Below are 25,362 nucleotides of genomic sequence, written 5' to 3'. Positions count from 1 at the left end.
AAAATTGTGAATTTTTTTGTCTAAGGTCCTTTGACCTTATTTGACCTAGGATAAATCCCCTGGCCATTTATTTGGTGTTTTAAAGGAATTTGAGGTTTTGTTCAAATTAAAATGCATTTTAATTCACTTTTAATTGATTAAATGTTTAAAAATTATGTTGAGCTATTTTTATGGTCTTGTGATGTTTGACTTTTTGTTTGGGCCTTGGTCATGGTTGATTTGAATTTTGTTTGATCAAAACCATTGGATTTAGGGGATTGATGAAATGTACATTTCATCTCCCAAAATGAATGGATGATATTGATCAAATGAAATTCCTCTCATGATCAATTTGTGTTTCTATTTCCCCTTTCCTTTTCATCTTCATCCATATTCTTCCCCATTCCCTCATTTGACCAATGATTTATCTAATGTCTAAATATTAATTGATTCATCAATGACCCTGTGTCAGATGAATCAATACAAGTCTGATTGAGATAGGTCCTTCCCATTTTCTTTTAGTGTGTGGTATGTTTTAGGATTTTGTTTCTTTGTACCAAATCTCTAATATACATTAACACCTATATTTTTATTGCCTGTCCTCAGATAGTTGTGACTTCTACATAAGTCCAATTATGATTGCTTAACATAGAGCTAAATTTGATCAAGAAGGTATATCATTCTAGTAAGTGAGATTGTAAGTCTCTCATTCTTCATGGCATTGTATGGAAACTTGACCTTTTTTCCTTTCATGAGAGCTAGTGGCATACTTGTTGAATTATCCAAGTTGGAGCCCTTCTCATGGAAGATGTCTTGGTTTAAGGATTCATACTTGTGAATGAATAGTTGAGTGTTCTCCAAAGAATGACTTAATCAATTAAAACTCATTACTAACATTTGACTAACCATTGACTAACTCTTATTAATATTGCTTTACTTTCAAGTCATTTACTTTATGCAATTTAAATTTCAAGTACCTTTATCATTCATTGCCATTTACATTTCATGCAACTTGTTTATGTTTCAAGTCATTTTTGCTTTTCTCATTTGAGCCATATTTTGTTATTGTATATATTGTTTGTTTGCCTTTATTTTGTTCATGGTCTTAGGACCTTAAAATACCTAATAACAACAAAAAACCTAAAAAACATTTGTTGGATTGTTGGGACTTGATATGAACTTTTGGACTTAGAACTAGGCAACATTCTTCATGCTAAAGGACTTGGCCAATGCAAACATCTGAGACCGAGTTATCTTTGACTCTGCCTTCATTTGATGCAAGACCTGGAATGCCCTTGATTCATCTTCTACTTTGTCTCTGTGCTTAATTGTTATTTTGTTATTAATGTCTATGTCTGATGTTTGTTCTGAGTTGATCAAGGAATATTTCATATGATACATTGGAAGATATTGAAGACTGCTAGCTATTGGAATGCTTGTTTGAAATTATGGCTATCTTTATTTGAAAGCTTGGTCTTCATATGATTCCTGGATATTGCTCATTGCTTATGGCTTGTTGCTTGTTAAAGTCCAAGGGAAAATGGGTTTCTCTATGACATTCTTGTCTGTTGGATGGCATCTCATCGGTCATATCTTTTCAACTTTTAACTTTTAATTTTTGCTTAGGGTAGTCTCTTCATCTCCTCCCACTTTCTTTAATTTCAAAATCTCTCCCTCCTTTCAAAAAATTTCTTTGCTTGTGATTTTAAACTTTGGCATGCTTTAATGATTAGAAACTTTGGCCTTATGCCATTGAATTTTTTTAAAAAACTTCTCTTCTTACATCAAACTTGTAAATAAACCTAACTATATTGACTTTAATTTCAAAAAGACAAAAATAATTAACAACTCCATTCAAATGTTTGGCCTTTTGTGCCTTTACTTCTTAAACTTTTGTTAAAATCAATTCATCGACTTATTTGAAATTTTTACCATGAACTACGGAGTTTTGATCCCTCATTTTTATGTTGGCACGTAGGCACAAGACCTAAGGTCTTGTCAAACACAAAAATATAATCAATGAATTCTTTTCTCATCCCCACACTCTATATTTTCTCAAACATCTTTTATACCCCAAAACATATGCACACAAAAAGGGCTCCCTAGGAGTACCTAGGACACTTTGGGTGCTAACACCTTCCCTTTGTGTAACCAACCGCCTTACCTGTAATCTCTGGCATTTTATTAATTTTGATTTGAAAACTTCTTATCTTTGGGTTTTGTTCGTACTTTTCCCCTTTCCTTTGGAAAAAGTAAAAGCGCGGTGGCGACTCGGGTTTTACTGACGTCAAGTATACCGAAAATCACTTAAGCGCGTGATACCTTACCATATTTTGTATTCTACTTAAGTGCCTCATACCTTACGATGTTCTACAATTCACTTAAGTGCACCGTACCTTACGGTGTTCCTTATTTACTCTTTGTCTCATCAATCCGTCCTTTTGTGCATGACCCTGTAGGTTTTCGTGACATTGACAATTATATTAAATCATGTATTTAACATAATAAACAGTGAGTAGTATCTAGCAACACATCACTGCTACCCAATACATGAAAATGTCATGTGATATGACAAATCCTTTTTTATAATAATACTTGTGTGTACAATTACCCTTTTTTCCCCTTATGTCTATATTGAACACAAGGCATAAACTGTGTCATCCTTGTCCAGTTCAATATTGGGCCCTTAGACATTTATCATATTATACAGGATGGGAAAATTCCATCTAGGTCACTCATGTCCCTTAGCATGCTTCGTGGAGTACCCACCAACTGTCTTTATGGTCGTTCAATTACAGACAATGTTTGATCAACAATAAAGCACTCGACTCTACATCTAGGGTCCATAGTGGTTTCAGGTCGAAGGGTGGTATACACCACTATCACAATGAGAATAACTTATGACACTTTTCATAACATTCTATGTAGTATTCTCATAGCGGGTCAATCTAGTATAAATATTACTCCTAATATTCATACCTATGTTTAAGACTTGATAACTCCTTATCCATGATACATTAGATGTGATCATCATTCTATATACATAATAGTCTTAATGCTTTAATGTTATCCCACTTAACAACAAAGCTCGACTACGAATACTGTAATAATAGTGTCCTTATGTTTAATGGGATCTCATGATTAAGTCACACTTGATACATTAAGCAGACTAGCTATTCTAGGGACTTTATTAAACAAAGATAATAAAGAAAAATCCTTTTATTATTAATAAATAATTCGATACAAGTACCAAAAGTATTGGCCTATAGAGCTTACACCAACAATTCAAATATCTTTTTGCAAAAGAAACTAGCCCTGATGGTGATTCTAGTGAAAAAGCTTAGGAAAGTGTCCCTGAGCAAAGTGCTCATGAAAGAAGGAGTAAAAAGAAGGTTGATGAATATGTCCTTGTGCAAGCTACTCATGAAAGAAGAAGTAAAAAGAAAGCTGATCATGTTGTCAATGTTGATGACCTAACATCTAATGATTAACCTATTACCAACATCGTGACTCATGGTATAGCCAAGAGACTTCAGAGAAGAAAAGGTAAGACTGTGATATTTGAAGATTCTCCCTCTAAGGAGATCAAAATAAAATCTTGTGGAATGAAAGGAACCCCCTCTAGAAGTTTCAAAGGAAAATCTCCTTTTTGTCTCGCTAGATCATGGAGTAAAGTTGTTACACCTACGAGGAAGAAGAAAGTTGATTTCAAGTGATTCTGAGTTTGAGGTCGAAGAGGATGTCCAGGACATCACTCCCGTGAGAAGATCTGCTACAAAGAAGCCTTATGATGTTGTTCCTGAGGCTCCACTGTACAATGTATCACTACATTATGTGAAGAATGCTGAAAGGTGGAAGTATGTCATTCAAAGAAGGATAGCTTTAGAGAGGAAATTGGGCAAGGATGCCCTAAAATGTAATAAGGTTATGGAGCTTATAAAAGTTGCTGGTTTATTGAAGATTGTCACAAAATTTGGCCCTTGCTATGGAAGTGTGGTCAAGGAGTTTGTGGTGACCATTCTTGATGGGTGTGATGATGTGAAGAGTGTAAACTACAGGAAGGTGTATGTTAGAGGAAATGTCGTGACATTTTCTCCTTCTGTGATCAACAAGTTTCTGGGAAGAAATGAAGAACCTCAGGTTGAGCTAGAGGTTACAGATGACCAAGTGTGCAAGGAGATAACTGCCAAGTAGGTAAAGCATTGGCCAAATAGAGGAAAGTTGCCTGTTGGGAAGCTGAGTGTAAAGTATGAAATCCTTCATAGGATTGGGACTGTCAACTAGGTGCCTACTAATCACATCTAAACCATCTCTATTGGGATTAGGAAATTAATATATGCTATTGGGACAAGAAGAGATTTTGACTTTGGGAAGTACATTTTTGAACAAGTTCTCAAGCAAGCCTTTTAAACTACTATGAAGATGCCTATCTGTTTTCCATCACTCATCTATGGGATAATCCTGAACCAACATTTGGAATCTTATTGCCTATTGATATTGTGAAGAAAAGGGAATCTCCTTTATCCATCCACTACAAACTGTTTGCTAGAACACATGTCGTAAGTATTATCTTGACATCTTCTCAGGTACCTGGCCCTGCCACTTCTAAGAAGAGCATTATTGCACAGCTGAATGAGACTTGTTAAGAGGTGAAGGATTTCATCAGGTCTAGCACTGCTACAAAGATAAAACTTGAAAAATTGATGAAGGCTCTGATGGAAGAAGAGAAAAGGAAGATGAACATGATGGTGGTGACAAAGGTGGAGATGATGTTGAGGACTTTGCTGGTGGCAATGATGCTGAGACTGATGAAGATAAAGAAGTTGGAGGAGAGGAGTATGCTACTGCAAACTCAGATAGTCAGGAAGATATCTGATTGTAGTGTTGTCTTTTTTGGTTTGGTTTTGTTTTGTGGTCCATGACCAGGATTTTAAGCACCCTTGTATGCCCTCTTGTTTGTGCTACTTAACTATATGAATTTGGTTTCTCTGTTTTGGTTAGCTGCTTACCTTTGTCATATTATGGCTAAAAAGGGGGAGTAATGTCTATGTGCTCTAACCATTAACCACTAACCACTAACTTTCACTAACTGTTGGATGTGTTTGAGGAGGAGTTCCTATTCTAGAACTTTTGGGCTGTTGTGAATTGATGTCAGACATGATGTCCTAACATCAATTTGTCTGAGGAATTTTTGTTGTATGGTTTTTTTTCTTCTACTGCATATACCTCTGATGTGTGAACTTGGACAAGTCATTTTTGCTTTGGATGATACCTTGAAGGGGAGTCCTGATTATGTGTGACATGGGGAGTATAAAACTTGTTTGTTGTGTTACTGCATGATTACCTCTGAGATGTGTATGCATATTTGTCTGTTTTATTTGTTTTCAATCCTATGTAGTTCTGTTGTTACCAGGATTGTGGTGCTTGTGTGCAAAAGGTATCTGGTTGTTTTAGCCAAAATTTGCCAATGGGGGAGTTTGTTAATTCTTTGTATTTAAGATTGGCAGTAATTTTGGTAAAACTAACTTAGCAGCAACATGTTGAACAAGATGTCCCAACATGTGGATTCGACATCTTGTTTGAAACAGGTTTACTCTTGATAATAGTTGATTGATTAATAGAATACTGAATATTCTAGGAATATTAGGTAATTCTATACGGTGTCCAAGATTGAGGAATCAGAGATTCTATTTGAATTTTTAAAATTATTCTGTTTTCTAAATGTTGAAACATTTTAGGAAACTCTTGATTATTGACCTAACTTTGTGCAGCTGTCTCACTGCATGTATGAAGCCCAAATCCAGTCCATACTTTGGTTATATATAGAATGCCTCAAACCTAATTGAAGGACGGAGAAAATAGTGTTTTACTGAGTTGTTAGGGTTTGAGTGTTCTTGTTAATTGTGAGCCTCTCTAATATCATCTTGATATAAGAGTAGGTCTGTCTCTATTGAGTTGTAAGTTCTGTCAATTACTCATAAGCTTTTAAGCATTGAGTGATTGTGTGTCTGTGAAGTGTGACTTCTGAATCTTTCATAATTGTATTAATTCATCATTGTTGTGATTGAAAGGGAAGTGAGAAGGGTCTCATACCTAGTTGTGTCTTAGGTAGAAGTTAAGTACGGGTAGTTTGCTGAAGGTCTACAAACTGATACTATTTAGTGGATTTCCTCCCTTACTTGGTAGCCCCCAGATATAGGTGTTGTTGTACACCGGATTGGGTTAACAACTATGTGTCTTATGTTAGTTTTTGTTCTCATATCTGTATGTAATATTGTCATTGTGTTTTGATCAGATATCAGTATCTCGACATCTTTTAGGACATCTGATATTTGCATACCAGAATTTCACTTATAATCACGGTCGCATGACCATGGTGGAAAGAATCGTACATACAACCCCACCTTACCTCACAGTGGTTGGTCCAGCGTGGTGGTATCCCTTTCCCAACTATTGTGATAGGTGTTTTCTGTAGTAGTGTATGTGGGGATGTCCTCTGTTTGGTCTATTTCTCATGTTAATCCCGAAAAAGGATATGTATTTCATTTTATGGATGTTATATACCTTTCTTGAATGTTTATTTTTTAGCCTAGGATTCAAGTTTCCATTCAACAACTTCGAGGAGAAGGTGTTGAATCACTTGAGAAATTCCATCTCTTAATTGCACCTAGTGGCTTAGGCGTTTGTCAAAATGTTCCAACATTAATGTGAGTATCAGGGGAAGGTGAAAACCTTGAAATTATTCTTCCATATCTTTAATGTAACACACACTTCTCCCAATGGAGACTGAGGACAAGGTTTTTTCTCACTTCGGCTGCCGTGGAAGATGTTCGACATCTACCTTGAAAGATGGAAAAACTGTAAGGATCGTTACTTTTTGGTGACCCCTTGGATAAAGGGGACCACTTTACTTTTTGTGTCCTTCTAGAAAGTGGTATGTTCTCCTCTTCCCCCTATGCTTGGAGTCGACGAAATGTAAAGACAAAACTTGAAAATACTGGGCCTACAATCATATCTTACATGTTCCAATAATGCATACCTCCAATTCTGACTCTGTATCTGCGAATGAGGAGTAATTGAAATATGACTTAGTCTCCTTTTGGGAATTTAGGTGATGAAGATGGAGTTGGGCCTTCAAATGTATCATCGTCAGAGAAAAAAGATGATACATTAACAAACGTTCTATTATGGAGGTGACCATTACTCTCAAGAGAAAAAATCTTTTTGGATGAGGAAAGGAACATGTTTCATGTATGTCTTTATTATTCATAAAATATTCATGTTAACTATCTTCTAATTTCGTTTTGCACACAACAGGGACGTGCTCAAAAATATCTTCATGTTAACTGCTTTGTCTTCTTCTTTGGCTCTTACTATGGCCTTGCTGAAATGGAGGTAGCCCCAACAAAGAATGATAATTTGTATGCAGGTTAGATTCAATATGCCTAGGTCATACAAGAAATACTAGGGGGGCAAGGCACCCACCATCTAAAAACCAAAGCAAGAAGATTCATGACCAGTCTGCACCTACTGATGGTGGGACCTCCAAGAGGGAGCATGGTAAAGGTCAAGGAGCGAGAGACAATACTTATGAGAGTCCCATATTTTTAACATTTGCTTTTAAACGGGTGAACCTAGGTGGTGGTTCATATGTTATCTCCTCCTTCAAACTCTAATATGTCACCATATTATGAAGACCTCGTTTTTCCAAGGAGGTGAAGTCTTATATTGATGAAGAGGATTGTGCATATGTTCAAAAACTCACCAATATAACCAGGTTGTAGTTAATTGTTGAAACAACCTTTAACATGTATTAGGGTACTTCTTTGGTGTCCTTTATGAGGTGTTTGCATAGGGTAATCCATTTAAAGATAGGTATATTTTGAAAGGTGAATATGACGTTGTTATACATAAATGAAACCAACTTCAAGAAAAACTTATCGGCCTTGAAACGGACATGGTTACCCACGGTCTCCCCTCCGAATTTGCTTCAATGGTATCATCCTTAGAGGTATCCTTGGAATATAAGGAGTGAGCCTTTTTAGAGAAGGAGAAAACCCTCATAGAGGTTCGCGCTTCTCTGACCAACTATAATACGGTTGGAGATGCATTGACTTCCAAGGTCGATGAGCTTGAGGAAACCCTAAAAAAATAAAGTAAAGATTGCTCTAATGAGGTGAAGGCCCATGAAGATATAGTTTTGTCATGGTCAGGAAAGAGCTTGAGGCCTCCGTCAAGGATGATAATAAAGATGTCCAAGCTAGCTTTCAGAATGGCCTCGACCATGTGCAATTGTTATATCGTAAAGTTAAGATCCCTTAAGATTCGCTCAATCCAGAGAAGATGGTCAAGGATGGGGCGCTAGTCAATGATGATGATGAATGAGCCTTATGGATTTGTTTACCAATGATTGAAATTTGAGGCCGACTTTGATATTATAATAATAACAATGACTTTGTGTAGCGGTAAAATTTTTGAGATTAAGCTATTGATTAACTTAACTCATAAAGAAAGAGTCACCACCGCGCTTTTATTGTTTCCAAAGGAAAAGGGAAAAAGTACGAAAAAAACCCGAAGAAGTATTAAAACAAAACTAATAAAAAGAGATAAGGGTCTAAGGGTTAGTTATGCAAAGGGAAGGTATTAGCACCCTAAACATCCATGGTACTCCATGGGAACCTCTCTGAAAATATGTACATTTTAGTTTGAAAATGGTGTTATTTGTAAAAGATTGGAGAGATGGGAAAAGAAATGTTTTTTTTATGATTTTTTGTGTTTGCTAAGACCTTTTGAAGTCTCATGCCTACATACCAACAAAGTGCAATGGAGGATCAAAACCTCGTAGTTTGTAGTAAAAATAACAAAGATGTTTGTTTTGGTTCATTTTTAATGAGAAGACATTTTGTCATTTTTAGAAGAATACTCAACTAGTCACCCACAAGTATGAGAAATTTGCATCATCATGAGAATGACTTCAACTTGGATAAAAATCAACAAGTATGTCACTAACTCTCACAGATGGAAAAGAATTGTCATCAATACTATGGGGATAGAAGAATTATATCTCAACTATGGAAATGAATCATGTCTAAACCTTTGAGAAAAGTTTTAAAGGGAAAAGTGCACAAAGGGCACAAAATGATTTGAGTGAGTTACGCATTTTTAAGTATTTTGAAATTGGTCTGAATATGCTTAAGATGGATTAACATTTATTAGGAAAAGGTTTTGAAAATCACTTGACAAAAGTCAAGGTTTGTTAAGAAAATGGTTCAAGTCAGAAAACAAGAATGTTTTGAAGAAAAAAAAAAGAGGAGATTTTGAAAATTAAAGAAGAAGAGACTATCCTAGAGCATAAAACTAAAAGCTAGGGAGGAAAGATCTGACCAAGAGATATCAAGCTTTATGACATAAGTGAAGCAAGAATTCCCTCCTTTGGATTAAGCCTCAAGCAAGCCAGAATCAGCAAAGAACAATCATGCATCAGATGAAACCAAAGTAACTCAACCAAATCTCCAAAAGAAGTCCAAAGTCAAAGGTACCATATGAATCCCATGGTCTCAAATCACAAGTCCAAAAGCAAAGGTCAAGATCTTAATTCTAAGTCCACAACTCGAAAATGATGCCAAGGATAGTAACCACAAGTCCATGAATCAGGAGAACCAAGTTTCTTTTTAGGTTTTTATTTATTAATGTTTTCCTTATAAGGATATAATAAGAAAAGTCCAAACAGACAAATAACAAATGTCATAATCACAAATAATATGATATGGGATGCTAAATATAAAGTATAAAGTAAATGGCGTAAAATAAAAGAGCATAAAGTAAATGACATTGAAGTAAAAGTTAATACAAGTGAAATGTTAGTAAATGATGTTAGTAATAAAAAACGAAAGATGGTTTGGTCATATTTTGGAGAACACTCAACTATTCACCTACAAGCATGAAAACATGAACCTATACATCATTATGATAAGGGATCCAACTTGGATAAAATCAACAAGTATGCCACTAGCTCTCACAAATGAAAAATGGAGCAATATTTTCACACAATACCATGAGGAGTAGGAGACTTATAATCTCACTTATAAAAATGTCTTTGCTTTTGGACAAATTTAGTGCTACGTTAAGCAATCGTAATTAGACTTATGTAGAAGTCACAACTATATGAGGCTGGTCAATAATAATGTTAGTGTTAATACATGCTAGAGAAATGATATGTAAATCATTCTCCTAAAGTCATGCCACATAGAAAAGAAAAGAAGGAATGATCAAGCACAAAGGCTAGGAGGATGGTCCATTACTTTAATCCATATTTCATGATACTTGGGATAAACTTATACATCAGTCCAAAGTACCTTAAATGATCTATGATTAGTTAGGAGGTAGATTTAAAATGATGAAAGTTCATCAAGCCCCAATCCATGCATCATAAACAAGATGGACACAAATCATCCAATTGATCAAAGGGAAAAGAAAGGGGTGAATAAGAAGAAGACAAGAAATGTCACACCCAAATTGGACCAAAAATTTGATCAAGTCATTATCAAAATCAATCATCTATTTTGGTGGATTAGGGTTTTCACCCAATCAACATCCAAGATCCATTGAGTTTGATGAGACTCATGATCCAAGGCCAAAAGAAGTTCACAAAGGTGCCACAAATATAAAATGCAATTAAATGGAACACAAATGCACCAAAAGTATTTTTTAAATGAATTTTAAAATAGAAATAAAATGAAAAATCCATAAAGTCCTTCAAAACACCAAATAAATGACCAAGAAAATTATGGAAGGTTGGAAATAAAATAAGCATGTGATAAATTTTTCAGAATTTAAAAATGCAGAAAAGTATTTTTAAACCAATTAAAACAAAAGTGAAAATAGAAAATTCATGAAAAATAGAAAATCAATGAAATAAAATGTGAAAAAATAAAAATCAGATGAAGAAAAATAAAATAGAACTTTAGAAATAATTTTGAGATTTTTTAGATGAAAAATGAAATTACTATGAATTTAAAAAAAGCAATTAAAAATAATAAAAGAAAAAGAATTAAAAAAAAACACGGAGCGTTGGATCACGCCTCATTAATTGACGTGACAGATCAAACACTCCCCATATTAGGATGCACGGTGGAACATGATACGAAACAGCACACGAGATCCAATTCAAAACCAACCAATCAAAACATTTCATTTGTCTGACGTGTCTGGCCAAAGTCAGACGACCTAGAACACTCCGGTCGTCTTCTTCGGTGAGCTCTCAACGGAGTTTCATCGTTTGGTAAATTCAGAACACGAGACCACCACCATTGTGATCCTCTTCTCATCCTGAATTCAACCTTATGCTCCAAATTCATTTATCTAAATTTAGCAAAGGGAATTTCAAAGAAGTTTCAAAAGAAAGCAAACCACGAAAAATTAAATTAAACGATGGACATGATCAATTAACACCAGATAGCTTAGGGGAAAACATCCGAGAGTGAAAACTACATTGTGGTAATTTGTTTAAGTTCAAATGATGCTCCGAACTACCTTGTCCAAATGCTTATCAGAAGTTGATGAAGCTCGGTCTAGTTAGAGCACTTCAGAAGGTGTCAGAGCTTGGGAATTATTGCAAAAGATTCACAGGATGCCGAAGATGCTAATGGAATCAAGAAATTTGGTTGAAATCAACTGGAATTCAAAACACGGCAGTTGAGTTTTTCTGGGATTTCTTGGCTCTCCCAAGCTTGAAAATGAATGCATTAGCTTCCTATATTTACAAGGAATGTGTTTGGATCCAAATACGTGTGGAATGATGTTGAATTCGTGCAAAATAGATTTGATCCAAATGTGAGAAAAATGTGACTTGCAACTCATCAAAACTCATCCAAATGATGTGTTTTAAAGGTCAATTAAATTTTGGAGACTTGTTTAAACATGTTTAGGTCCAAAACACGTGCTAATTTGACTTGGAATTGAGATTAGTGAATTTCAAATTTGGGGTAATGGTGATTCCTCCAGTTCTAAGTCACCATGTTAAACCCAATGGGGCATCTTGCTCAGGAGGCTTTTTGGTCCCATTATTTTTGCAATGTGTTGACATCATAAAAAAGATTACAATGTGCCAAGAAAGTTTGCATTTGGATGCTTGAGCACAAAGTTATGTCATATTGAAGTTGGCATGACAAACAGATCATATAACTTAGAAAAATTCAAGTGTTCCATGGCTGAAAATGACCTATAATGCCTCAATGAATTACAAGGCCTTCCAAGCATAATTTGACTTTGATCCTTGAAGAAAACTTGTAGAGGGGATCATAAATGACATTATGAAAAAAGAATAAGCCTCAAATGTTGAAATTTGAAGAAGTTATGAATCATGAAAGTTGAGAAAAAGTCACTTGAAAATAGGTCAAATTTCACAAAGTCCATAAATGACCTATAATGTCTCCAAACGTTTGACGATCCTCCAAGCATAATTGGCTCTTGTCATGTAAAGAGAAGTTGTATAAAATGTTGAGAAGAGTCATATGCAACAATAGGAATTAAAAATGTTGAGAATTGAAGGAGTTGTAATCCTTGGAACCTTGACTTCAAATGTTGACTTTTTGGTCAAACCACTTGTAACAAGCTTGTGTACTTGGACTTTCCTTGCATTCCAAAGCACATGGATGATCATATGAACTCAAAATAAGGTGTCCTTGATTTCATCTTGATTAGATTTCTCAAATCTTGAAGTTGCTTATTGAAGAAGGCATGTAAATAATTACATGAAACTTAAGGAAAATAAAACATATTTGTCTATTTTGATAAGTGGTTAGATTAGAAATTAATCATATAAACACAAAGATAAAACACCAACAAAGAGGTGCTTGGTGATCCCTGCAAAAAAAAGAAAAACTATAGATGAAATGGGGGAGGATTAAGATGTGACGTTGTTTGTGTGCAAGGATGCCAATGGTATGTGGGATCTTAGGGTTAAAAATTAGGGTATGACAGATGCCCCTATTTAAGTTTCTTCAATTGGGAGATATGAAGATTGAAATTTTGGTCTCGACAAGATTAAAGAGACTTAAATATTAAAGACCCAATTTTTGGCCCTAAGATACCGCAAAATGCTTATGATATGATATGAATGCAATAAAGGATCTTTGTATGTGTGTGTGTGTGGGGGGGATAACAGTTTCCAAAGGGGGACCTGTCCGGGGACAAACAAAGTTCCGTAGAGGAAAGGAAAAGACTAGGGAATAACCATCATTTGGAAAGAAACCAATGTATAGTTAGAGAATGACCATAACAAAGACTCAACGGGGAAGACTTAACAAGGCAAGACTCCACCGAGGAAATAAAATCATCAAAGGGGAAAACTGAACTCCACTAGGGGAGGAATATTATCCAACTATCATCCAAGTGATAGCCTAACAAAGGTAATAAGCTCAAAGGGAAAGATTACCAACTACCAGTCAAGTGATATCTTAACAAAGGTAACCAATCAAAGGTAAGAGGAATTATTACCTATTATCAGCCAAGTGATAGATTGACAAAGGTAATAAGCTCAAACAAAATGATTACTAACTACCAGCCGGGTGATAGCTTAACAAAGGTAATAAATCAAAGGTAAGAGGAATTATTACCTACTATCAGCCAAGTGATAGCTTAACAAAGGTAATAAGCTCAAACATAATGATTACCAACTACCAGTCGAGTGATAGGTTAACAAAGGTAATAATCTCAAGAGGGACCAAAATTCAACCCATGAACAAACTAGAGAGAAACGGTCAAAGAAGAATCAATCCAAGGAGGACATGAACGCTGACAAAACAGGCGTAAAGGGAGTTAGACTGATAACACAGTACAACCGGATACTCAGCTAATATCAACAAGGCGGAGATGTTGGCGGAGATCTTGCTAGGGATTCCACCATTCCTGCAATCTTATGTTGGGGAAACTGTTATTCTTGAATACATGTAATAAAAGGAAATCCTGTCCGGGGAAGTCATTGAATTCTATTCTTCAGGATCTTACCATCCTTGAGATTGCTATTAACATTCCTCTTTCATATTCACAAGTCGAGGAAGAATATATATTTTTTTTGTAAATTTTCAAAACATGATTGTTTAGATATCTTTTGTTTCAAAAGTTATTATCAAAAATAAATAAAATTTCGTGAACTGAAACAAAATAAGAATAGAAAACAAATGGGCAAAAGGCTCAAATTTTATTGATAGAATGGTAGAATGCGAATGGCATGACTCCATGGATTATTACAAAGTTGAAAAATGGTAAATACATGGAAAGGGCTACATTGAAATACAATGACCACTATTCTCCCTAACAACTTTGAATTGTGTTATGCTTTGAACTTCGGTCGAGGATGACCGAATGAGAATCTGTGATAAGTAGCGTCGCTTCGGATGATCAAGTCCGACCTGATGCAGTTACTTGCCATAATCCCTAACTTTTGCCTAGATTTCCCTTTCGGGTTCAATCTACTGGGATGATTACTTTCTATTTAGGTCCCTAATTTTTTCTTGGACCGTACTTTCGGGTTTTTAATCCACCGAGACGCTCATTTTTTCCTAAGCTGGCCTTTCGGGTTTTCAACTTAGCGAGTTGTTCTTTTATTTTTTTAGGCGTAGTATTTCTTGACTGCATTAGTACTCATGGGACGAGGGAGCTCCTCACCATCCATAGTTGTAAGAATCATTGCACCACCAGAGAAAGCTCTCTTAACAACATATGGGCCTTCATAATTAGGAGTCCACTTGCCCCTAGGATCAGTGTTGAAAGACAAGATCTTCTTAATCACAAGGTCACCTTCTCTGAATACACTAGGTCGAACCTTCTTATCAAACGCTTTCTTCCTTCTCTTTTGATATAACTGGCTATGAAAAAAAAGTCGTCATTATTTTCTCTTCAATCAAATTCAACTAATCAAATCTGTTTTGACACCATCTAACCTCAGACAAATTGGCTTCTATCAAGACTCGCATTGATGGGATCTCATCCTCTACAGGGAGCACTACTTCCATGCCATACACAAGAGAGAAAGGGGTTTCCTCTGTTGAAGTATGAAGAGATGTACGATATCCCTGCAAAGCAAAAGGGAGCATCTCGTGCAAATGTTTATACGTCACGACCATCTTCTGGATAATCTTCTTAATGTTCTTATTTTCGGCTTCAACAACCCCATTCATCTTGGGTCTATAAGGAGAAGAATTATGATGCTCAATCTTGAAGTCATTATAAAGCTCTTTCATCAGCTTGTTATTCAAGTTCGACCCATTATCAATAATAATCTTACTTGGAACACCATATCGGCAAATAATATGATTCTTGATAAATCGGACCACAACCTGCTTGGTCACATTAGTAAAAGATGTTGTTTCAACCCATTTGGTGAAGTAATCAATGGCTACCAGGATGAAACAATGTCCATTAAAAGATTTAGGTTCAATCATACCAATCATATCGATTCCCCATATAGAGAAAGGCCATGGAGATGAAATAACATTGAGAAGTGTCGGAGGCACATGAATCTTATCAACATAAATCTGACATTTATGGCACTTCTTCACATATTTACAACAATCAGATTCTATTGTCAGCCAATACTAACCTGCCCTTAACATCTTTTTATCCATTACATGTCCATTGGCATGAGTACCACAGGATCCTTTGTGAGCTTCTTGCATTAACATGCCTGCTTCATGTCTATCCAGGCATTTGAGCAAGACCATGTCAAAGTTTATCTTGTACAACATATCTTCATTCAGAAAGAAATTGCCAGCCAGTCTTCTCAAATTCTTCTTATCTTTGTTGGATGCCCCAAGCGGGTATTCCTGACTTTGGAGGAAACACTTAATATCATGATACTAAGGCTTATCATCTGTAAATTCTTCTGCTGCAAACACGTGAGTAGGTCTATCAAGGCGCATAATTCTAATATTGCACGCATCATTGCAACGATTTACTTTATACATAGAAGACAAAGTAGCCAAAGCATCCACCATATGATTCTCTTCATGAGGTATATGATGAAACTCAACTTTATTAAAGAAAGTCGATAACCTCCTTGCATAATTTTTGTAAGGAATCAAGCCAGGATGATGAGTCTCCCATTATCCTTTAATCTAATTAACCACCAGGGATAAATCCCCATATACATTAAGGATTTTAATTCTCAAATCAATGGCCTCTTCAAGACCCATGATACAAGCTTCATATTCTGCCATATTATTCGTCCAATCAAATATCAATCTTGCAGTGAAAGGGATATGAGAACCCTTAGGAGTAATAATTATTTCCCCAATTCCATTACCATAAGCATTAACAACTCCATCAAACACTAAACCCCACCAGGATCTAGGCTCTGGTTCTTATTCAGGCAATGTCTCATCATAATCTTTAGCTTTTAAGTACATAATGTCTTCATCAAGGAAGTCAAACTTGATGGATTGATAATCGTCGATCGGCTGGTGAGCCAAATGATCTGCGAGAATACTTCCTTTAACCGCCTTCTGAGTATGGTACTCAATATCATATTTAGACAATAGCATCTACCAACGAGTTATCCTTCTAGTCAAAGCAGGTTGTTCATAAAAATATATTTGATTGGATCCATTTTGGATATCAACCATGTCATATGATTGATCATATACTGGCGTAAACGTATGACACCCATTGATCAGTGCATTTTGATGCACGTTCTTTCATGTTTGTACTCAAGCATTTCTTCGGTTTGCTTTGATTATTTTTATGTTTTAATGTGTTTTCATAATTTATGTTATTTTTGCACTTATTTAATTTTCAGCATTAGCAGCTTTCGTGAGAAAAATCACATCTTGAGCTAGGAGTATCGGATTGAGACGTGCTACCAGTCGATGGAAAGCTAAGAAAAAGATCTACAACTTTTGTTCAGAAGTCGAGAGATGAATCAGAATGTAGCAGGGCCAGAAAATTCGTTGAAGTTGCAACATTAGTTTTATTTAAGTTTTGGGTCATTAGTTTTGGGCTTGGGTTATGTTTTCGATCCAGTTGGGTTGTAAACTAAATTCCTTGTTTTCCATATACCTAGCAGCCGCATAACATTAGGATGATGATGATTCACGAAATACTTGAAAGCTTTGGAAGAATTCTCATGAAGAACTAATCGATCCAAACAATTTGCTGTATTCGGGTTCCGATACCTTGAGATTATAGTAATTCTTATTCAGGTTTTTTATTCCTTTCAATATTAATATATGTATTTTGTTTTCTTAATCCGATTTATATATGCTATATTGATTTAATCCGATTGATTGTGTGATCCTAACTATAGTCACGATTTCGTTTGCTTAATTCGTTATCGAGTCCGTTTAATTCATGTTTGTTTAATTCATGAAACTTAATCCCGTTTGCTTAATTCGGATAATAGGAACATACAACTTATACTATCAATTGCGCTTGTCAGTTGATATTATAATCGAATAGGAATAGTTAATCTGCGGTTGGAATTACGATAGTCGATGATAGGCAAAGACCGAATCAGTAAATTGTTGCTACAGCTTATTTCAATAATCACTTATTTTAATCTATTTTTTAATTGAATCCTAAACCAACCAAAACCCCATTAATCGTTACTATCATTGGTTAATTCATTCAAGAATCCTTGTGAGAACGATAATCCGAGTCAATTTGTCGCTAACTACGTTTTGAAAAAATACTCGTTTTTGATCCGCGCGCGACAACGAATCAAATTGGCGCCGTTGTCGGGGATTCTTGATTATATTAATCGTCTTTATAGTCATATGTGTTGTTTTTTTTAGCATTTTTTGCCTTAACTTCCTTGCGTTCGGGTCTTTTTGCGGTTTAGAAAAAAAAATCTGTTTTTAAACAAATTGTCTCAGATTATTCCGAATTTTGGTAAAAAATCTTTTTGCCTTAACTTCCTTAACTTCCTTTCTATTTTTTATGATTTATTTTCGGTTTTGGTAGTTTTAAAAAAATCTGAAAAAATTCTCAAAATTCTTAATTGACGTCATTAGATTAATTTCGGTGTTAGTTGATTTTTCTAAATTTATTTTAATCGTTTTTCTTCATTGTGTTTGTTTTTGACTATGGCTGACCAAAGAACTTTAAGGCAATTAGCTGTCCCTGATGTGAATTATAATGACATGTGTATTGAATATCCTGAAGCTGACACTCCTTTTGAATTGAAATCTGGTTTAATACACTTGTTTCCAAGGTTTAGTGGTCTTGCAGGTGAGGATCCGCATGAGCATCTGAAGGAATTTGAGGTTGTGTGCTCTGCACCTTCTGGACCTTCACTAGAAGATATTGTCAAACAAATGACTGCAAATAATCTCCAGTTTCAACAACAAGTAGATTCTACTTTAAAGACTTTGTAAACACAGATTGGGCAGCTTGCCACTTTGGCGAATGCCATGCAGCAAGCTCAAGGATCAAACCAACAACCCTTGGAAGAACATTCTGTTTTTCAAATAGATTTGATTTCTGAAATTGTTGATGATACTTGTAGTGATTTGTTTGCATCTGATTTTTCATCATTGTCTGATTTTGATGATGTTTATTCTTGTGATATTTGTACTAAAACTAAAATTTGCTCTGTTTGTGCAATTGAGGTTGCCTTGCAAGTTGATATTCTTACTGCAGATGAGGTTGCAAATAAAGTTGTTCATGTAGATAAAGCTCTTGACATCCCGGCTTCCCCAAACACTCCTTCTATTGAGCAACCACCTTCCCTCGAGCTGAAGCAACTTCCTGAAAATATAAAATATGCTTATTTAGAGATGAATAAAAAACAACCGGTTATAATTTCTTTTAACCTTGATTTCGATCAAGAAAATAAGCTTTTGCAGGTTTTAAGGAAGCATAAAAAGGCATTTGGTTGGACATTGACTGACATTCCAGATCAGATCACCTTCACGTGTCCATTTGACACTTTTACTTTTAGAAGATTCTTTGATCCTGGAATAAAAGGCGAAGATACTAATAAAAATTTCAAGTTCAATGGACATTACCCAAAGCTATTCCATGACATCCCCACTTTGGAAGAAGAAAATGTAGAATATATCTCTTTGGGAAAGGCTGCTTATGTGATCACCTATCCTCCTTGACTACTCGGGTGTGTTCTTTTCTCTCTCTTCTCTCTCTTATTTTATGTTTGTTTCTTTCATTGAGGACAATGCATATTTTAAGTGTGGGGGAGAGAATACTTTATTTTCTTTGTTTTTGTTCTTTGTTTTGTTTTGTTTTTGTTTTCTTTAAAAAAAAATTGCATTTTGTTGAAAGTTTTAGGCTATAGAATAATTTGAGGTCGAGTTTGCGGAGACTTGGGAAAAATTCACAAGATCGGTATCGTTTTAACACCGTAAGTCTCCTGCATATGGAAATTGAGTTGAATTTTTATTATGACATAACCTTAAATTCTCATTCTCTGACAGCTCTTGAGTAGTTTATTTCAGCAGTCAACACCATCTCACACACACTCTACGCAGGGAAGCCGATGAATATAAGTGAGTGTTCCGAAAAAGAAAAAAAAGAGAAAAATAATAAAGGAATGCACCTTCTAAGTTTGGTGACCCTCACCCGGTCACTTAACCCAACGAATGTAGAACCTTCAATTCTTTTTTGAAAATAAGACTAGTTGTCAGTTGGTTCAGCGGTTTCTGGTACTGAACTTGGTAGGGCGGATTACGGTCCGATCCCCCGCAACTACAATTGAGTAAGCAAAGGGTTATGCCACTTAAGTACCAGAACCCCATGCAGAAAAGGATCAGAGTCACTAACCGGTCGCCTTGCTATGAGTGTGTGGAGATAACGGGCTTAATGTGATTGCGCCTGAATGAAAAAGAGCCAAAGAAGGATGAGTAAGTTAGGCTTTAATATAATAACATGATTCGAGTTGATTTGTGTATTCAGGAGGTTTATGTCTGCATAACTGTGGATTAGTATTCTTACAATGTCCTTAGTGTGCAAGATTAGTACTTATCGAAGCAAACTTAACCGAAGATGACTTGTAGCCTAGAATGAGTAACCGTTGATGTGTCTATGTTTTGTTTTGTTTTTCATTTTGCTCGGAGTGTAAAAGTTCAAGTGTGGGGGAATTTGATCAGTGCATTTTGATGCACGTTCTTTCATGTTTGTACTCAACGGACTACTTCAATTCCTTTCTGACTGACAATGAAATCCAACAACTTTCCTGAACGGAAAACAAGAGTACATTTATTAGGATTCAACCAAAGTTTAAACTTTCTCAACTGCTGAAACAATTTCAGCAAATACTCAACATGATCTTCTTCTCTCTTTGACTTTGAAATCATATCATGAACATAGACTTCTATCTCTTTGTGTATCATGTCATGGAAAAGGGTAGTCATGGCTCTTTGGTACATTGCACCAACATTCTTTAAACCGAAAGGCATCACTCTACAGTAGAATGTTCCCCAGGGTGTAATAAATATTGTCTTTTCTATGTCCTTGGGTGCCATTTTGATCAGATTATAATCGAAGAACCCATCCATAAAGGAGAAGACATTGAACTTAGCTATATTATCTACTAACATGTCAATGTGTGGCAGAGGAAAATCATCTTTCAGACTAGCTTTGTTCAAGTCTTTATAATCAACACACATCCAAACTTTTCCATCTTTCTTTGGAACTAGTACAATGTTAGCCACCCATTGAGGATACACAGAAGTAACAAGGAACCCATCATCAATCTGCTTTTGCACCTCCTCTTTGATCTTGACAGCCATATCAAGGTGAGTTCTTCTCAACTTTTGTTTAACCGGTAGACATTCTGGCTTCAATGGTAATCAATGCTCTACAATATTAGTATCAAGACCTGGGATATCTTGATAAGAACAGGCAAACACATCCACATATTATCTAATAAGCTCTACCATCCTCTTCTTAACATCCGGACAAAGTAATGCCCCAATCTTGACTTTTTTCTTGTTATCTTTGGAACCTAAATTAATCACTTACAATGGCTCTTTAAGGATGAATGGTTTTCTCCTCATGCTCAAGCAAACATGAAATCTCATCAGGAATCTATTCAACTTGCTCTTCTTCCATTTCGAACACATGGAATTCAAAGTTGGGAGAGGGCATAAGGTCATTGTTCTCAATGGGTTTAACAATTAATCTGCACAATGATTTTATGCTTGATTTTATAATATGAACAGATAAACGCACATTGTGATGCAGATATAAAAGTGATTATTATCTTGGTTTTTTAGGTTACCATTTTTTCAGAAAAAAGCAAAAAGAGAAAATATAACATGTATAAACGAAATAACATTTTATTAATGATGATAAAAATTTGAAACAAAGCCCACATAGATCCATTATCACCTTGGGCATAGTGAAAGGATTTTTGAAAATAACAACAAAAAGACATATTACTTTGGCAAGTGAATAACAAAAGGAACATCAACAACAATCCAATTTGGGTATATCGATCCATGCGTCATAAAGTTTGGCGTTTCTTGCTCTTCATCGTCTTCTAGGATTGCGACAACAGACTGATCTTTGGAGTGAATAAAGCCAGCACTGTGAAACACTTCCTGAATTCACTTCAAATATATTTGGGTTGAACCGGGTGAAAAGCATAAACCATCTTTGTCTTGTTCTCGACAAGCTCAACAACTTGTCCCCATCTAGAAAATTGACCATTCTCCACCACATGATGGGCATGTTTCAAAGATGCCACAAATTCCTGATAACGAGAAATTGTATCGTGTTTTTAGGCTTATTTACATGTCATCCGTATTTATTTTTATGCATTTTAATGCCTTTTACTTCTATTTTATTTGTTTTGCAGATGTTAGCCGATTTCATTGGAGATTTGGAAGCCTCGTGGAAAAGAAGTGAAAAGGGAGCTAAAGTGGAGCAAAAGACATAATTTTGGCCATTTTAAGTAGATGGTCTTCACCACCTACCAGATGGCATTCGCCATCTCCATTGCCCGCCACGTCATTTAATGAGAAAGGCAATGTGTTCGCCATCTTCATGCGGAAACATAATTGCACTACTAGGGCAATTTCTTAGCAGTTTTCAACCACTTCTCCCTCTACTAAGTCTGCACGTTCAAGACAGTTACCAAGGCTATGAACTCTATATATAGAGCCATTTTTGGAGTGTTAGGCATCCACTGAATTCGCGCGGAAGTTGTGTCAAAATTACGTCTTAGTTTTAGGCAGAAAATTAGCTGTAAAGTGGCAATAACTCACATCGAGGGATTCTCAAACCTTTTATTTTTTGTACCGTTTGTACTTTGGATCAAGAATAAGCTTTCTGTTATTTTCAAGTTCAAATTAGTTCAAATTTTACTTTACGCAATTTCAGGTTTTTTTTACCGCTTTTAATATTTGTATGTTTTACTGTTTTATTACTTACATGCGATGCTATTCTTAGTTTTGAATGCCTTAATCATGTTTCTCTCAATTAATACCATGCCTTGCTAAATTACCCTTGAGTTCGGCGTATGAGGACCGTCGTTATCGACGGGATTCGGTAGAAATAGTAGGCGCAAATATATGATTTAATTATGTTTCGACTTTGGTTTCCAATTGCATGTTTTATTGTTTTGGAACGAGAGTGTGGAACGAATCAAGGTTCAGTCTGATAGCGCGAGAGTGTGAGAAGGAACCGGATAATGGAAACTAGGCATCAATCCTAAAAACAGAGAGAGCGTTTTAGGCATCGTTTAGGATCTCATTTACGTTCAAAATACGCTTTCTAATTAGAACGGGCGAGCGAGAGCAAAATCCTGTTGTTAGGAGGTGTGATCTTTGCCGATAGCGCGATAGTGTGAGACGGGACCTTTAAGTCGATATTTTCTACATAACCCAATAGAATCATATTTAGTGCCCAAATTCTACTTAAGCCCTTAGGAACACGAAATCCATATTTCGGACTCGTTTTTATCATACCTTTTAAACCGTTAGAAATTAGTATTTTTATTCTCGTTGATAAACTTATAACCTTTAGCCTTAGCTTTGCACCACAACAATAAATGACATTAGTTTGACTATTAGTTTCTGTGGGTTCGATAATCTTTTAAACTACACGATAGGTTGTGCAATTGCAGTCGTCATGTGACAGTTACATCAGTCAGCGATCAAGTTTTTGGCGCCGCTGTCGGGGACTAATTTAGTCAATATTATGATTCCTTTGTTGCGCAGTATAAACTAAGGCAACAAATTTTATTTTTCTTTGTCGATTGTATGGTAAACACTCGCTCTTAGAACAAGGAGCTGTAGCAACCAATTGACGATATCCAGCGTTATCTTAATCTAAAACACCGAATCAACAATTTTCGTATTAAATATGATCTTCTAGATTCTATTATCCCAATTTCAGAACCAGAACCAATTATGGCCGAAAGACCACAAAACTGTCCGTCGAAGTATTATGTTGTTCCATCACAAGCAAAACCATATAACAACATTGCTTCCCCTGCCATCAATCGAAACGATTTCGAGTTGAAACCTTTACTATTATCAACTGTTCAACAAAACCAATTTTCAGGTAGTCCTACAGACGATCCTAACTTACATTTGTCAGTGTTTGTGCAGTATGCAGACACTGTGAAAGCAAAGGGTGTCAGTCAAGAAGTGATTAGACTACGTCTTTACCTTTTTCCATAAGAGATAGAGCTAGAGCTTGGCTCCAGTCTCTACCTTCAAACTCTGTAACCACATGGGACGACTTGAAGAAAGTCTTCTTAGCCAGATATTTTCCACCAAGCAAAACAGCTATGCTAAGAGCTCAAATCAATGGATTTAAGCAAAAAGACAATGAATCTCTTTTCGACGCTTGGGAAAGATACAAAGACATGATACAACTTTGTCCATATCATGGACTTAAAGAATGGCTGATTATCCATACTTTCTATAATGGTCTGTTGTATAACACTAAGAAGAATTTAAGTGTTGCCGCTGGCGGTGCTCTAATGGACAAACTATATGACGAAGCTTATGATCTCATAGAGAACATGGCTCAAAATCATTTCCAATGGGGAGGTGAACATGCTGCTATAGAAAAACCAACTCCGAAAGGAGGAATGTACAAAGTTAATGGCATAGACCGCATCAATGCTAAAGTGGATGCACTTACTCAAAAGATTGAAAGCTTATCCATAACACCAGCAGCTACCGTAGCTGCTATAACACAAAATTGTGAGTTATATGGAACCCCTAGGCACACTAATGCTGATTGTTAGTTATTGGTTGGTGTTCCCACCGACCAAATAAACTATGCTCAAGGAAACCCATATTCAAACACTTAGAATCCTGGTTAGAGGAACCATCTGAACTTTATCTATAAAAGTAACAATGCTTTGTTTCCACCAAACCCAACACCTGATATTCCACCTGGCTATCAGAAAGGAGCCAATGTTGCTCCACAAGCACCTAGAAAGTCAAATCTGGAGATCATGATGGAAAACTTTATGAATGCCCAAGCTCAAAAAAACAAAGAATTTGCAAATCAAAATGCTCATACGAGTGAACTAATGAAGCAATTGTCAAATAAGTTTGATGTTATGGCTACCCATAACAAAATGTTAGAAACCCAAATCTATCAAGTAGCCTAACAACAAGCTGCAATAGCAGCCTCAGCTGGAATATTTCCTGTTCATCCACAACCAAACCCAAAGGGCCATGCTAACGATATCACACTTTGGAGTGGCACCGAACTAGATGAACCAGTTGACCCAAGAATCCAAAATGCGACAAAGTATCAAAATTCTAGTAAAAGGACTGAAAAGGTAAATGAACTAACCAATAATGGAAAGAAAAACAAAATTGGAGCGGCAAAAGGTAAAGAACCACCTTATGTGTAACACCCTTCTAAATACCCCAATTATTTAATTAAAACAACAACAATTAAATCATACATATCAGAGTAAATATTGCAACTCAAGGGTGTCACATAACAACTTCATCACAAATTTCAACATAAAAGCAGTCATACTCAATTTTATTCAACATAAAAACTTCTTTAACAATACGCAGCGGATAAAATATTTCAACATCTGTAATTCATCAAAATTAACATTTATTCAACAATTCAACATCCCGTCCCGATGTTACATCTATCAGAGCATGACCCTCTAACCACACTAGACTTCAAGCACTAGCTTCTATTCGACTCACTGCTCGTTACCTGAAAAATATAACTGTAAGGGTGAGTTCCTCAATCGATATAACAAATATTATAAATCATCATGTTATGTTAAGTAACTTTACACGTTAATCACCCACATCATATCATGCATTCGGTAGCAGCATATTCAACTCAACATCATACTCAAACACAACGTAAATGCAACTCAAATGAGACTCGACTCTTCATGCATGTGGTACCATTTGGAGTAAAACTCCCAACTTA

At 35.8% G+C, this 25,362-nt stretch overlaps 1 non-coding gene across 1 annotated transcript; it reads right to left on the bottom strand.

The window, feature by feature from the left end:
• Window positions 1-23,728: 23,728 nt before the first annotated feature.
• On the bottom strand, window positions 23,729-23,835 carry LOC127089495 (small nucleolar RNA R71). The gene has a single exon (XR_007791082.1). It is a non-coding gene; the product is annotated as a small nucleolar RNA R71 (small nucleolar RNA).
• Between the last annotated feature and the right edge of the window lie 1,527 nt (window positions 23,836-25,362).

Source organism: Lathyrus oleraceus, chromosome 5 (assembly GCF_024323335.1).
Source record: "Lathyrus oleraceus cultivar Zhongwan6 chromosome 5, CAAS_Psat_ZW6_1.0, whole genome shotgun sequence".
Lineage (NCBI taxonomy): Eukaryota > Viridiplantae > Streptophyta > Magnoliopsida > Fabales > Fabaceae > Lathyrus > Lathyrus oleraceus.
The sequence above is the reverse complement of the archived record's forward strand: the minus strand, read 5'-3'. Positions and strand labels throughout refer to the sequence as shown.